This window comes from Passer montanus, unplaced genomic scaffold, assembly GCF_014805655.1.
Source record: "Passer montanus isolate IOZ18808 unplaced genomic scaffold, ASM1480565v1 scaffold24, whole genome shotgun sequence".
NCBI classification, from domain to species: domain Eukaryota; kingdom Metazoa; phylum Chordata; class Aves; order Passeriformes; family Passeridae; genus Passer; species Passer montanus.
This window is the reverse complement of record NW_024367037.1, coordinates 5,512,892-5,529,951: the sequence shown is the minus strand read 5'-3', so window position 1 is coordinate 5,529,951 and position 17,060 is coordinate 5,512,892. Positions and strand designations below refer to the sequence as shown.

The 17,060-nt window shown below is 39.4% G+C and overlaps 1 long non-coding RNA gene across 2 annotated transcripts in view; it reads right to left on the bottom strand.

Moving 5' to 3' along the window:
* The window catches only part of LOC120503014, a 39,173-nt gene extending 22,723 nt beyond the window's left edge, over nt 1-16,450 (bottom strand). For both annotated transcript variants that reach the window (XR_005627633.1, XR_005627634.1), the window contains exon 1: nt 16,061-16,450. This is a non-coding gene — a long non-coding RNA (uncharacterized LOC120503014). The remainder of the gene's footprint in view (nt 1-16,060) is intronic.
* Nucleotides 16,451-17,060: the final 610 nt, after the last annotated feature.

Sequence of the window (17,060 nt, the reverse complement as noted above, 5' to 3'; positions counted from 1 at the left end):
GCCATGAATACTAAAACCACCAGGAAAAATATTTGGTGTCAAAAGTGGTTAGCAACTAAATACAGCAGAAACGGTTATTCAATATCATATGGGAATTAATTGGATCATATTGTAAACAAACTTGAGAAGTTTGCAGATTTTGTTTGTCTTCACTGTGTAATATGAACAAAAGCTTGTACATTGCAAGCAAATCACTAGGATACTTGCCTACAGCTTCATGCATCAGATAAACAATTGATTTGGCATTTTCAAAGGAACTTAACTGGTTGCCATGCCTCTTCAATGTATCTGTATTAAAAATATACTTATCTATATTTATAATGTGTTAAATACTTTCATCTTTCATGTTACATTTAGATCTTTTACTGTGATATTGCCAATGTCAGAGAAGGATGGATTTCAGTAAACTGTCTGGTGCTCTTGGATGTAGATAAAATATATGTAACTGAAAATGAAATCTCAGATTTGTTTCATGAAGACAAGATGCATTTCAGTTTTAAATTTTAATGTTATAGCAAAAATGGATGGTTTTTTTTCCCCAATGTCATAAAAAACCAATTAATAACGTGGTCAGTCTCCTTGCTCAGCTGACAGCAAAGAGAGGGGATCCTTTAGAAATATTGATAGGCCAAGAGTTTATATATGGAATTTACATTTTTTTAAAAGAGACATATTTTACTCTGCAGAAAATCATATTTCACTGCAGAAAATAACAGTTGGTTTCAGTGCAGTTGCCTTGAGACTTGCTCTCATTATCTTCAATGGAGATGAATATGTATATCTGAGGAAATATTTTGGCCTTGAGAGAAAGAAAGAGGGAGCATTTAGATTTGAGTGTCTACATAGCTCCAACTTTTCTTGGTACAGCTGAATCTGCTGTGGCTCTTGAGAGAAGTTGGCTTTTCTCACACTGAATACACAGCCCCAAAAGGGACTTTTGTCTGGTGCTTGGTGTATGACTGAAATCATGGAATCAAAAGACTTTGTTCTCTAGAACATTGTCCGGTGGGTTGAAAGGTAGAAGAGAGATACTTTACCCTCAGTTTGTATTTATCTACAGTTTGTTTTTTTTTTAATGTCCTGAGCTAACAAGCTCTTTTCTGGTCATGTGTCAATCCTGCCTCCTCAAAGGGCTGTGGCGGGTCTTAAGGTTTCCAGTCTACTAGGGTAGGAATGATGAAAAAGATAAAGAAAGTTATTTCTCAAGAACGCCCTCTCAAGTATTTTCTGTTGATATGACACTCAGCAGAAGATTCTCTGTAGCAAAGTGCTGCCTGCTTCACTCCACTTTTCCAGTTAAAGTGATATTGCATCCAAACTCCTGCTTCACTTTTCAGCTAAACCTGCACCTGTGTATCAGCAATAAGTATATTAAAAAGGACAGGCAAATGTATTGACTCTCTTCTCTTCGACATTTCTTTTTCAAACCTCTCTTGATAGTTTCCTCCCAGAAAGAGAGCGAGGAGTGTGTGCAAACACTTGTTCTCCACATCAAGCCTGACTGAACAATTTCTCTGCTATTCTGAGTTTCTGGTGAACTGAAAATTACCAGCTGTACTGAATTGTGACAAATACTGTGTATGTGTGTCTCTGTGTCTCTGTGCATGGAAGAAAATATATAAACAGAAATTATCATATCTAATGACAGCAAAATAGGTTTCACATTTATGACCCAATCTATCATTTTAATTCTATAAAATACAAATGTAGCTTTAATTTCTAACTAAATCTTATTTCTTCAAGCCCTCACAGAAGAGCATAATAAGCCCTTATATATAGGGCATATGCAGAACAAGAATTCTCTAATGCCTTTCCTGGTTTAGACATAGTCAATGAATAGGACAGCAACCACATAAATGCAGTCATCATTGCACAGATTTGAAAAAGAAAATGAGATTGCACTAGGAAAGAAGACAGGTATTTTAGAGGTATGCAGCATCCACTTCATACTTCAGGATGGCTGATCCGCATCCAGATATATCAAAGCTGATCAATATCAAGCTCATTTGCAATGACAATAGAAACTCATTGAACTGCAGTAACACATTTGCCACCCTTTGATGTCTATATTCTGAGCATTAACATGGTAACAATCTAAGCTGTCCGTGTGCATGCCACGTCACTCCCTCCATGTCAAAATAAACCACAGTAGCTATATTAAAAGTGTGGTCACAACCCAGTTAGCTAAATTCTTGCCAAAAATTTACTTCAATAGCTGTCTACAGAGTCTGCCAGAATACTGTCGGCCAACTCATACCATGTGTGCCTTTTAGGGTCATGGCTTTAAAAGAACAGCGGATTTGCTAAAATCTCTCCATCTTTTCAGCTGGAACCCTCTCCATCCCTCATGAATTATAGTCACATCTAATAGGAAGGAAATAGATAAAAGCCATCTGCACAGAGCACACCTAGGAGAAAGTAAATAATGCTTTCAGACCCTGAATGGGAGTGTTTCATGTTGGCAAAATTGGACTACCCAGACTGAGATGCATAGTTGCATCCTAAAAATAACAGTTTTTAAATCACTTTCTATTCATTCATTGCACTTACCTGAGAACCTGGAGGACAACAATTCTTCCTGGGTGTCCAGTAAACTGAAACCCATACCTGACTTTCTCCAAGGACACTCTAAAAAGTGCCACTTTGCTGAACATCATGGTCCGGCCAATCTGTTCCCTTGACATGACTGCTCTGGCAGAAGGCATCTTCACAGAAACTATTCAATCAAATATGGTCCATGTTTCTCTAAAAGTTTATACTTCTGGGGAGGGGTACGAGCAAGAACAACAGAATTTAAAAGTCAAAGACATGACTAATTTTGTCATAATCATGACTATATAACCACTATATCTGCACCAAAAAGCTCTACATTGTAAGCGTAGCAAGGCCACTACACCTGACAGGTGATCTGTGCTATTCAGGCACAGCAGCACTGCAGTGAGACTGTGGGAAACGAGACCCTTCCAATATTTAAGTGTGGAAACTGGTGGTTTTTATTTTACCCAGCAGAGCTGGCAGGGACACAGACCAACACTATGCTTACAGGTCCAGCAGACTTCAGGAGAGATGGCTTGCTCCAGAATCCATTCTGGTGGATTTAAGGGACACAGTCCTTGGGACTCTTTCACAGACTCAGAATCTCAGGATTATAGGCTAGAAGGAGGTCACTGATGAACTAAAAATGAGACAACCTCTGATTGCCCCCATTGCCACTGCTGTTTGTTCTGCTCTGAGTATTTGCCATATCCACGCTTGCATGAAGATTTATGCAATGTCTGTGTCCAGGATTACCCTTATTCAGATGCCATGAAGGGACAGTGCTCTGATCTGGTAAGATGAGGGACAAGCACTGCAGACCTGAATTTTGTGCAGAATGGATAAAGTTAGAAAAATGAAAGAGGATGTAAGTTGAAAAAGGAAAAGAAAAAAATGGTCCAGAAGGAGCAGAAAGAAAAGGGACAAGAGACGGCAGAGAAAAGAAGGAACCAGAGTGGACAAAGAGAAGCCGCTGTAAAGGAAGTAAAAGCAGATGAAAACACCTTGGGAGACTGAAATACTCAGCTCCAAAGATCTGGGCTGTGACTGAACATGAGCTCATTTCATAGAAAACTCCAGCAGCAGGAGACTCTCCATGCCCACGTGCAAGGGAAATGGTGGTGACAGTGAGGTCAGTGGTGGCACTAACTTTACTCACCATTTGGGAGGTGGCAGATGGCACAGGGCAAGGGGATGCAAGCAGCTTCAGCAGAACACTTCCAGGAGAAGAGAAAGTAACTAGTGGAAAACTGCATTCTCCATCTCTCATCCTTGAAGATTGATGAAGTTCTCTGCAGCTCTGTCCTCATATGTTCAGTGAAAGAATCCTGTTAGCTTTCTCATAAGTGCAGAAATAATTAAAAAACGAATCAACTTCAGAGAAACATAAACACACACCAAAAGTCTGTCTCTTTAATGGTATCCCCTCCATACTTCACTGGCAGGCATTCTGCTAATCTAATACCTGTTAATTCTATTTCTAATTAGGGCTATAGCTCACCAGAGGCTGTTTTATACTTAATTTGTTGGGGTTTTATTATATGGCTCAACAGTCAGCCAACCACTGTATGCATCATGTGATCCTGGTTGAGATCTTTCAGGCATTACTGCACACTGAGGCCCTTGGAGAGAACGTGCCACTACAATTTGTGAGTCACGCGTTCTTGCTCTGCCTAGGTCTTGTCATGTGTGTGCTTGTCAGGATTCATCTCCATCTCCATTACCCCTGGGGCAGAAGTCATAGTTTGTTTCTGCTCACTTGTCTGATTTTTAGCAGATCATATTCCCATCTTCAGGACCTTAAGCAAGTGCCATCTTTGTAGAATTTAAGGTGGAATTCTAAGTGGTGATTTAATTCAACTCAAACTCATCTTCTAAGCGACAGGAAATATCTTTAGTTCAACCATTTTCCAAGGCTGATGTAGACTGCTATACAAAGAAAAATAATTAAGTTAAATGCATTCTTCACTGTTACCAAAATGAAAACTAATTTTCTTAGGTATTTTTCTTGTAATTCTGTCATTTTTAAAATACTTTATTTTAGGAGTTTGAACTAAAAATCTGAGGCAAAGTTTAATTGTTTGAAACACATATCTGAGAGACACATCTTCATTAATTTTATTTTTGCCAAAAGGATTGCAACCAAGTTATGAACCAGTTAAAGAATTAGCTGGGAAACTACAAGGAGAAAAATAAGAGATCACAGAGAAGCAAAGTCCATGGGGCTTTATTGATCAGAACAGAATAGAGGCCAATGAAGAAACATTTTATTAAGCCACTGGAAGCCAGCCCAGGGGACCGACCAAAATTTGTTTTGTCTCTAGAACATCAGCTGCCAGGTAAACAACAGCATTAGAACATCATTGACTCCAAACTGGTGAGCAAAGAAGGTCACCAACAGCTGTTAAATAGTAAACCTCACCCTCCATCTCTGTGGGTGCCAGGAAGGATACCACTTAAAAGTTGTTTTGTCGCATACTGAGAGTGATGGTAGCACTTGTTATGTCATCCTAAAAAAACATATTTGTTCCAGAGAACCACTGTCCTTCTTATCTGAATACACAAGAGGCTTGACAGTCACACAAGCAATTCCTATGACTGGAAGTTGCAGATCTTACAGAAACAGCATAATGAAAGTCATACCTATGTCCAGATAGCAGAAAATAACCTCAGAAAATTCCTCCTTACTCCACTGTCATCTGGTAGGGTTTTACTGGAAGAGGTGAAGAGTACAAATCAATATAACACTGGCTGTTGTGTAAAACCTTCAGATAACAGTACGTTAAATAAAAATAATAAAGAAAATAATAAAGAATTTATAAATCCATATATAAAGATAAATAACCAAGTCAGCCCATCTATCCATGCAACTTTAAATATGCGACTGAGCTCCAGACTGCTCAAAAGAGCAGTTGTTCTGGTTTTGTCTACAGAAGCATGGCTATTCAGATAATCTTCTGTGGTATTTCAGTGAGAAAACTACAGGAATCAGAGCTCCTAGATTGGGAAGTTCATGGCAAAGTGAAACAAGCAAGCTGGGCTTCTACCCACTGTGTGTGTAGCTGAACTGGCAATTCAGAAGTGCAGTCGTTACCCTCCATCAGCTGTGGAAGATTACTTGTTCCAGTAATCTTCCACAGCCCTTCCCTTCTAGAAGGGAAGACCTTGCATGGAAAAATAAAATAGAGAGGGTAGATTTGCACCATGCATGTTGAAATTATGCATGTTGGTGTTACCCTGTGCTAGGCAACCATAATAAACTCCTCTGAAACACAATGAACACAGAATCATAGAATCATAAAATGGCCTGGGTTAGAAGGGACATTAAATGTCATCTAGTTTCAAGGCCTCTGCCATGGGCAGGGACACCTTCCACTAGTCCAGGCTGCTCAGAGCTCCATCCAACCTGGCCTTGAACACTTCCAGGGATGGGGCATCCACAATTTCTCTTGGCAACCTGTTCCAGTGCCTCATCACCCTAACACATTTCTTCCAAGATCTAATCTCTTTCAGTTTGAAACCATTCCCCCTTGTCTTATCACTACATGCTCATGTAAAAAGTCCCTCTCCATCTTTCTTGTAGGCTCCCTTCAGGTACTGGAAGGCTGAAATTAGATTGCCACAAAGCATAGGAATGATGGTCATGTCTATCAGACAGAACAACTTTGATTCTTGACCAGTAAGTCTCTAGCCCAGGGACTGCTGGAGATAGGAAGGAAGGATGTAACAAGGGAGGAGTCACTCCAGAAATGGCCAGTTCCTTAGTTCTTCTGCTGGATCTGCTGCTGGTTCATCAGAGAAAAAGTGCTAGGCTGAATAGAATTTCTCCACACACAGAGCAGCTCTTCTGCTCTCTACTCGCCTGTCACCAGTATTCCTTCCTGCTTTCAGCCCCATTTCCATGCAGTGCTACCATCCCTGGACTCCTTAAGTATTGCAAGCATCAAGGGACATTACTGCTGATGCGATCATCAATGACTGCTGCGGGAAATCCATGCAGAAATATGTTCTGTGCACAGGGAAGCAGACAGCAACAACACCCAGCTCTCCTTCCCTCTCTCCTTTCCTCCCCCTGTAATTGAAATTCAGAGACTGTAAGTCCCACTGTCTCCTGTCAGGACAGTTCCATTCCTTGGGGAAGGGGTTAGCAATAGCAAGACATGCCTTAGCAGCAGTGTGCCATCCCACATGTGTAAAATCCACTATGTGCAGGTAGACATCTGATTTTAGCCAAGATTTTTTGGGTGTGCAAGAATGAAGGATAAGAGCAAATCCATGTGCACAGGCTGACCAAACTAACAATGTTTTGCTTGATCTAATTTTGAGGCTAATTTTTCTCACAGAAGGGACAGAGAAGTCAGATTGTGGAAACACTTCAATCCATTTAAGACAAGCCACAGCTGTGTACCTTTGAGAAGCCAGGATTCCTGTAGTCCCAAGCATTTTGTAGTGACATTTATATGCAAATCATCAAGGCAAGGCCAGGCCAGGTCTGAGAGCAGTAGCCAGAGTCAAACACATTCTCATGTTCAGCAGGCAAGTCCATAGTGACAGGACAGGTCCCATGTCAAGCTAGGAGCAGGGGCCATGGCCAGGCATGGCTGGAACACAGCTGGAGCTAGAGCAGAGCTCAGCAGAGACTGAGCTGCAGTGGAGCCACTGAGCAGAACATGTGGGTGGAGGCCCTATGGGAGTTTGATGAGAGCAGCTAAGGCTCATTAATGCACTCAGGACCCTGACACAATTTTTCTAGGACATGTGCAACAGGAGAGGTGAAAAAGTACCAAGGAACTTTGGACTGAGCCAAAAATATTTATTTACTATTAGATATTTATCTGTTGTTAGATGTTTATTATAATTGTTAGTTCCTTACTATTGTTGGATATTTATCAGTTATTAAATATCTATTATTAGTAGATATTTAGAATAGAGACTTGACAAGGTAAAGACTTTGTCAAGCCTCTAAAGGGGGGAAATTATATCTTAATCTTTAGCTTTCATATTTTTTAGATTCTGTACTGCCTTAGTGTGGGACTCTGAACTTCATATAAAGTGTTAGCAAATTCTCTTCACAGGGTAGTTAGACAAAACAATCCTTCTCCAGCCTGAGAACCAAAGACACCTTGCAGCTTCAGGCTCAAGAAGTATAATCAAGAGTGAATTGATGAGAGCAATCTGGGAGGTTGGGACTTCATAACCTGAAGCTGTAATTGGACAATTAACCCCAACATGTAAATGGACCGAAACTTATAAAATGTGAAAACTCGTGACCTGTTATCCACCTTGGGCAGAGCCATGGCTGGACTCTTGTATAACCCCAGTGTATCCTTTAAAGGCTTTTTAATAAATACCTGCTTCATTCCTTTAACTCTGTCTAGCTTCTGTTCCAGGTCAGCCTCTTTAGGCATCAGTTCATCCCGCAAAATAAGCCCCAGCTGTTTCAGTTTGGTCCATGCCACAGGACTGTCAGACAGAGTCAGATGCGTCCTGTCTTATTGTTTTGCCCCAGAACATTTGAAAAAAGAGCAAATAATGGTTAGCACCAATCTGCAGTGACCATGTCCAAGAGAAGAGGCAGCCAACCTCTTTGTCACCCTCTGTGTCATCCTCTGCAACATCCTCTTTCTCACACCCAGAAAAGCCAGCAACAAACAAACTCTAAAGGGAGATTAGGAGGAACATTAAAGGCTTTGAGTTGCAATAGATTTTTAAAACAATCATTATAATATTTAGCACAAAATACTATATGTTTAGTTTTTTCAAAATACATGGTTTGTATGCAAGATTACAGAGACCTACCTTTGGATTTCTCAGCTTTTGCTGTTTTCAAATTCATTCATAGGATTCTGATAATTACTTTTATTTATTTATTTATTTATTACTTTTTAACTGAGTTTCTTCACAAGAAAACAAGTAGCTGGGTGAGCCCATTAACTAGTGCAGCCTAATCTTGAACAGCTTCTGTGCTTGTGATAGCTGATTTTTAAACTTTCTTTATGCCTTAATTATTGAGCAGAGACTGAGTCTATACAAGCGCAAAAACCTTGCTGCAGAGCAAGATCCCATGTTACCTGCAGGAAGCATTTCCTGTGGCTGATCAGTCATAACAACTCCTTTCCAAGACTTTTTCTGGCTGAAAATCTAGGCAGCCACTTCTTCCCCCATAAAGATTAAGAGTATTGTCCTTTCCTACTCTCTGCCTAATTTCATAAAACTTCAAGGAACAGAGTATGCTGAAGATCTCTGACCCTCTATCAGATCTCATGGAAACAAGGTGAAGAGGGAAGGAAGGAAGGAAGGAAGGAAGGAAGGAAGGAAGGAAGGAAGGAAGGAAGGAAGGAAGGAAGGAAGGAAGGAAGGAAGGAGCTTTTACTGGTTGTAAAAGCTCTATTAGAAAAAGCTAAAAACAGGAAAACGGAGGAGGTTTTAGGGGATACTTAAAAATACTAATAAGATCTTATATTTTCTTGGAATACATCAATCAAACTGTCTGTATTGAATAGCTTATGCCTCATCTGTAAGGCAGAAGAGCATTACACATGTTTTGAATCTTGCACAAGATCAGAGTGAGAGTCCATTGCAGGGTTGACAACATTACCTGAGTGTTATCAGTGTTATTTAGTGTTAATACCTAAAACTACTAGAAGATAAATATTATAACTTTATTCAATTGCTCTTTCAGTAACAGAGCAAGGACAGAGATAATAACAGGGCTATCTATTCACCACGTTTGTCAAAACAGAAGAGCAGAAAGCTACTTTTTGATTTCTTCATGTATCAGGGAAGATACAAGTATTCCTTTACTTTTTCTATGTAGTATTTGCCAATAAAAGAATAAAGAAAGATCATAATCTTTGGATGTTTCTTCAGGTTTCATCTCCAAGCTTTTCTCCTTCCCTACTTCCAAAACATATTATAGAAAACATGGCCGGAATTGTTCTCAAAAATCAGCTTAGTTCCTCCTTTTAACCCACACCCAGACATAAGTGAGAAATACTTGCCTAAAACAACAGCAGCTATCTCCCTTAATGATGGAGATTTACAGCTTTCTCAGGCAATATAATTCAGTGTTAGGGTACCCTTCCATACTTTACCCCTTGATTTGGCCATGAATCTCCTTTTCTGCAGTTTAGGTCCATTATCTTTTGTCATATGCATTGTGAATGCTCTGACAACAAGCTATTACTTCCTGGCAAGAGTGTGCATACCTAAGGAATATTTCTCCTGCCTTCCTTTGGAGTTCTCTTTTTCAGACTAAATAAACCTAATTCTGCTTTTGTTTTCCTTGTTGATCACAGTTTCCAGTTATTCTTTTTAATCTCTGCAGAGTACATCCATTTGGACCACATATTTTCTGAAGTATGGTATCCAAAACTGTATGGAACAATCCAGCTGAGACTTCCATTCATCCACATTTTGACATGTCCAGATGTTTTCTTTTGGCTTGATTTAGTCTTGTGCAAGCTCTGTCAGTGTATAAGGACATGAGTATTTGGAAAAAAAATAAGGCACCAAATTAAAAACTGAAGGGTTAAAGCATATAGTACAGGAGTTTGAGAGATGCAAACTGTGAGGATTTCATGATACTGTGATAACTACATGGATGTGCTCCAGCCACAGTCCTTGGAAGCCAACTCCAGGCTTTGCAGGACCTTCTGTAATGGGGAACCTTGCAGCTTTCACAGCCTCTTTCCTCCAAGAGCCTTCAGATTTACAGTTTTGGGAAACCTCAGACTCCACTGAGGAACCCAAAATCTGGCAATATGCCTCTTGGATCTCCCTTGAACCACAGTGATGAGTGACCTCCTTTGCCAGGAATCCAGCAACTCAGACAGGAATTCTACAGGACAGCTGTATTACAAAGTAATGAAAAATACTTGTAAAATACCCTCAACTAAATATTAATTGATCAAGCCCTCTTTAATTGAAGAACTTCAGCCTAACTTTGAAAGAGGTCCATTTGACCTCAAGAGAGGCAATACATACAGATACATACATAGTTGCTTTTCAGAGGTTCTTTCCCCAGCAGCCAGGTGCTCTCTTTGCCTCATTTCAGACATGGATGGGCACTGGGAAGTGAGAATGATTCATAATTCCATCCTGCCAACAGCATGGCCCTAATTTTTTGAGTTTTCAAACACTGCAGGAAACCTAGCTGTAATGAAAGTCAATATACTTATGACCATGTTGAACTTTGTCTCTATAAAATCCACTGCTGTTCAAAGTAGTTCCACACATCTTCCATGGTGGTTTTGAGCAAAGATAAAAAACTACTGAACTTCCAGTATCTTGTGTGACATGTCTTCCCGTCTCTTCTAAAATCTCTTTTCCCAGACAAGGATTCAAACCATTAAACGTACCTATGTTAGATATAAAACAGCCTTTAGTGAGCTATAGACCTGATTAGGAATAGAATTGGCAGGTATTAGTAGAATGCCTACCAGTGAAGTATGGAGGGGATATCATTAAAGAGACAGACTTTTGGTGTGGTTGATGTTCCTCTGAAGCTGATTCCCTTTTTAATTACTTTTGCCATTATGAGAAAGTTAGCAGGGTTCTTCACTGAAGAGACCAGGACAGAGCTGCAGAGAGGTTTATCAGTCTTCACGGGTCACAGACAGACCATAGAGGAGTTTTCTACCAGTCACTTTCTCTTCTACTGGAAGTGTTCTGCTGAAGCTGTTTGCATTGCCTTGCCCTGTGCCATCTCCCACCTCCCAAAAAAGTTAGTGTCACCACTGATGTCACTGTAACCAGCATTCACATGGACATACAGAATTTACTGTGAAATGAGCTCCCACCCATCCTCATCCCATCTCTGAAGCTGGGTATTTCTTCATTCATTTCCCTTCCTGGCAAATTCATCTACACAAATCAATCTGATTCTATCTAGAAATTTTATCTACAAAACTGTAATATTTTATGTCTCTCAGCATCACAAGTTTTCCCTTCCTTTAGCCTTAAGTTATTTTTGAAGATTTTCAAGGTCCAAGTGGAGTGAGACACTGAATTCTACAATTTGATTCCTGCAGACAGTAGATCTGTCTTCTTTTCATTCTGTCTGCTAGACTAAAGATGCAAAAGATAGCAAGTTGTATTGGGGCATTCTTCTACAAGAAGGTGGTTTCCTACAATACTTCCCATTTAAAAGCCTTTCAGACTCTTTTGACATTTTGTTATATGAAACACATCTTTCAACTTCACTGCAGTTTCATACGTCTTCTCCAAAGCATGTGCTCAAAACATCTTCTGATCCAGACTTTACCTATACCAGGATCCAGTATGTCCTTGTGGAAATGTCCTTCTAACCATGGCCTCTGGTCAGAGAAGCAGACTAGGGAGATGGTGGCAAACAAAAGTGAGCACACCCAAACCATTAAGCAAAGCAAACTGAAACGTACATCAACTAGACCTACACAATTGCATGTATTCCTCTCACAGGATAGAAGAAATTGTGCGAGGCATTAGAAAGAAGGAACAGTGGGCAAGTAGTTGATGCAGTGTTGGGAATTAGATGAGCAAGGTGCTTTGATTCAGGCTTTTATCTGCAGGCCTGTGGGAGGTAGTGTACCACAAGACTGAGTAGGAAAGCACTGCCAGCCTTGAAATATGCAGGATAGGGCTTAGAATAACATTTTTCCCCCCAGTCAACATATTAGAAATGAAAATGTTTTCTTCCTCAGAAAAATAAACCATAGAGCTAGGTAGAGAAAAATGAATATTTCAAACCCAAGCAACTCCTTTTTTCTTTTATTTTCTTTTTTAATTTTTAAAAAAATGTTTAGATTTTATTACTTTCCCTCCCAGGGAAATGTTATATAACATTAATGTTATATAACATTATAATGTACATTATAACATTAAATGTAATACATAACATTAAATGTAATATAACATATAATGTTATATAACATTAAGGAGTAAGATAACACTTCTGCAAAATGCCTTGGTCTGTTAGGTTCTTTGTAACCCAACATATTATTGAAAATTATAATCCTGTCCCATATTTGTACCAGGAAACACCAATAGCCTCCAGAGCCTAGCTGACACAAGATGGGTTCTTGAATAGCCCAAAACTCAATGGAAACTCGTAGAAAACAACAGCTATTGTGAAAAGGTGACTGCAGCGTTATGATAGATATCTAATGATTCAGTGCCCAGCAATCTGTAACAAACATAGCTTAGACTGCCTATCAGTAAAGAAATTGAGGCCAGACAGACAAATTTTTAAACACATCTTACCAATGTCACCTATTAATAGAGGAGAAATGATCACAGACTCACTCCTCTCTTCCTTGTATATTATTGCCCAGAAAATACAAACCAATACAAAAAAGTCCAGCAGGTAGCACGGTATGGATTCATTTCCATGCACACTACAGATCTCACTTCAGAAGACAAAGTGCTTGGTTGAGGTCCAAGACCCATGCCAAAAGTGATCTTCCTTCACAAGGGAGTCGGCGTCTTACATTGTTCATTTCTTTGTTTCACTATCCTGTGGTAAAATCCTTGACCCAGTGAAGTCATTACAACCTTTGTCAAGGATTTTAATCTTGCCCTATATTAAGTATCTACTTATAACTAAGGGAAGATTTCTTGTGCAAGGACAGAGCATTCCCAAAGGGCCATCTAAGGCTGAAATAATTCCCCAAGGAACTGGGAATCATCACAAATCTCATTACCTTCTTGTACAGGGCACTTTGAATTTGCTCTCAGTAACATGAATAGCCACAGTTATTTTAAAACAAAATACATTTGAATGTAATGAACATTAAAAACAAAAGTTAAGGCAGTGAAGCTTTAGGAAATCCAATGGTAATACCAGATAGTGCTGCAGCAAAATTCTTAATTAAAAATAGAAAAAAATGAAATAAAGTATACTGCTCCAGTTGTAAAAAGGCCAAACCCCCATTTTGGAAAGGCTTTTCATCTTAAAGAAACTACACGGAGCAGTGACTTTACAGTTGACAAAGACTTTGAAGCAGCAAAACCCTGCTGCATGAGAGAGATACAGGACAAAATGGTGATGCAAAAATAGAAAGATAAATATAACTAGATGTGCCACGCAGAACCCAGAAAGCTGAGGCAGGTGTTGTCATAGCTGTCAGCTTTCAGGTTCCTTCTTTCTTCAATTTTTTTTCAAATCGTATCTTGATTCTTCAATAAAAACCATGGAAAAGGACCAGATATGAAATTTTTGGATTTAAATCCATAATTCCAAGTGTTTTGAAAAGCCGTCTAAAACTTCTGTATATCCACTAAAAAAAGCAAAAAAAAAAAAGAACCCTGCAACCCAATAATCTTGATTTTTTTTTTCAAAACTTTGTTTCTGAGAAATTAGAAAAGACAAGTGTTTCCAGAGGAAAATATAATAGTTTTAAAATATTAAAACCTCAGATAAATCACATAAAAATACAATTAAATATTTTATAAAAATTGAAGTACTTCTTGCTTGTAAACAAGTAACCTAGAAGAAATTGCAGCATAAAAATGCAGAGTTTGCACTTCTTAATGAAGTCTCAGAGGCAAAAGTATCCCAGGCTCTGTCACTTCTGTGGCATGGTCCGAAATGAGAAAATCCCCACCACTGTGACACTGTTACAAAAATAGCCAGCACTGGCAAGGGAGCATCAACTGACTTCAGTAAAGGAGGGAAATACTGGCAAGCTCAAGCCTTGACCTCTAGCAGTGATATTCTTGTTTCAAGACTTGGAGGTCTACACACATATCCACCTATTTCTGTCAAGAGTCTACCCTTGCTGCAATCTATCCCCGGGCAGAGAGCCAGTGCAAAATCTCTCCAGCACAGAATCCCCACTTGAGCCATGGGTTTAATTGGAACATAATGAAGGGAGTGGCTGAAAATAACCTGCCCTTACAAGGCAATCACATTTCAGGATTCCCAGGCCATAGGGAAAACGTATCTGTAAACAGCAGGGTCTCTGGGTCCTGCCTTTCCCATCATCTTCTTCTCCTTGGAAAAGGAACCTTGAGAAACTTCTGTGAAAGCAGCAATCCCAATGTGGGAAAGAGAACTTTTAGTGGCTTTGTTCTCCCTTGAACTGCCCCCACAGGGCTATGCCAACTGCAGGCGAGTAGTGGAGTGCACTTTTTCCCAGTTCTGTACAATGTGAGGGCAGGGGAATGTGTGCTCCAGGAGCCTCTTTGCAGACGGTGAGTTTTTTTCCTTTATGCATTCGTCTTTTCCGCTAGCTCGTAATCTGCCCCCTAGCTTCCCTGGGGCCAAGGGGAAGAGGATGATCTTTATATAGCTGTCCTCGGGGACTGGGTGAATCACAGAGTAGCATCTAATCCCTCTTGCACTCCGCAACTGTAAAACATCCCAGCTGAATATCAAGCCAGGGAAAATAAGTTGCAGTTTTATGTACAAAAATCAGGGAGAGATATCACAAGCACAGTTAGAGGAGTTATCAGTTTCCGACATAAAACTCAAACTGAAAAATTAAACAAAGGGAAAACAGCCAGAGACCAGGGAGGGTGCAGAAACCACCCAGAAAGGCCAAGATACCATGCTCTTTATCTTGGCACTTAATTTTTCATAAGTTTTTGAAAAATAATATTCAGTAGTCATTGGGTGAATCTATTGCATTATTTTCTTTTCTTTCTTTTTATTTTTCTCTTTTTTTTTCTTTTTTTTTTTAATGGAGAGGGCAAGGAGCCATGTTTCTGTAAAAGCTTGGCCACCATGTTTGGTATCTGAGCTGTATATCATGCACTGTTTGTCATTTCACGCCACTTAGAACAAATCCCAGCTGGCTGGAATCCTAGTCCTGTGGACTGTGAGTCATGGATATTAAATGACCATCATGTGAGCTCCTGCATGCTGCTGTGTTTAGTGTGTGGCACTGTAAAGTTGTACAGTATCTTATCACAGAAGATCATCAGCATGCATGCACAATTAGAGCAGGAGCACTTTCATAACAACACAAATTATTTGTTTTAGCAAGAGGCAAGAAAGGGGTAGAGATGCATGAAGCTGAAGCAAAGGTACAGCATTTATGTGATTTTTGGAAGACCAGTAAGACACCAGTTGTTGGTTCTGTAGCAGCAGACCTAGGGCAAGAATGGAAAAGGTACTGTCCATAGTGGAAGGCTTTGAAAGAACCTTTAAATCTGCTTGAGGAAATCCTGTAGCAGTCTTTTTGATGCATAATTATTATCCAGTCCAGTCTCACCCAGGATATCCAGTATCCTACCCAGGATAAGGAAATGAAGACAAGCCTTTAAGTATTTGTCTCATAGGAACGAGAACAAATTTTGGGATTGACTAAAATGCCAGTCCCAGTTCACAATTTTAAAACAAGCAATGAGATCTTTTGCACTGATGTGATATGGACAATCCTTGAAGTGGATGGTTTTAGTCTAGCAGAAGCCCAAATTAGAATATTTATTCAGCAATCCATTTTATGTTAATGACATGCAGGAAATCTGTACTACAAATCAAAGATTGCAAAAAACTTAGTGCTAGGGGAAAACATTATTTTCAAAGAATGCCATTTCATACCTGGAGTAGGTAGGTTTATTCCATCCTAGTTATGAGCTGGGTAATTTCCTGCCATCGGTGATAAAATTTAAATCCATTTTAAACAACATCAGGAGAACCCTGTAAGAGTTGGATGTGAAAGCTCATTTCCATCTTCGTTAGCATGGGTAAGTAATTCAGGTTAGAAATTGCTGCTATCCAGTCCAAAGTGTTATCCAGTTCCTGCAGGTTCCTATGAGTTCATGGACTGCTATCAAAGGTTCTGAGGAGTCTCTAATGTTTCAGCTTTCAGTCACGGCTCCAACAAAACTACTTCTCTTGCTGCTAGTTCCAGCTTAGATCTGGTTTTCTGTCTTTGCATGTGATTTTCTTCCTGGTAGCAGCTACCAGCTTCTTCCCACTATCCCAGCAGTTTCCCCTACCTTTGCTTATGTTTCTACCACGTCATAGCAGTGTAGTTAGCTCTCCTTAGGTCAGCAAAGCCAGACGTTCATAGCTTGCACTTTCTAACACTTTTCAAGCACTGAGTCCTTTAAAATGTATTGCACTTCTTGAAATAAGCATCAAAAATTTAGCATTTGAAGTCTGTTCACGGGCCAAAAGATACAGTTAAAACTCACTACTGATTTTTTGTACAGAAGCCCGGGATTTTAGAGAAAAAAATATGACTTGAATCAAATGAGGAAAATTTATTCACATTGATCCAGACTTAATCAAAATCACCATTATAAGGACATCAGTAAGTTATATGAGAGGAAGATTAAAACTATTAATGCACTGAACTCAAGTTACTGCGACTGTCAGAGAGAAATCAAGCACTATGTTGGGAAGTGTTAATAAAAACAGCATGTTAAATATACAACTATGTCACTATAGCTAGCTCCAATCTTCCTTGATTTTTTTTATTCCTTTATTAATATAGAGGAAAAATTTTTAAATGCTGTTGAATTTGGAAGAGTTTAAGAGCAATCATCTTCAAATATGGAGAAGCTTTTATGGACAGAAAAGACCAAGAGGAAGC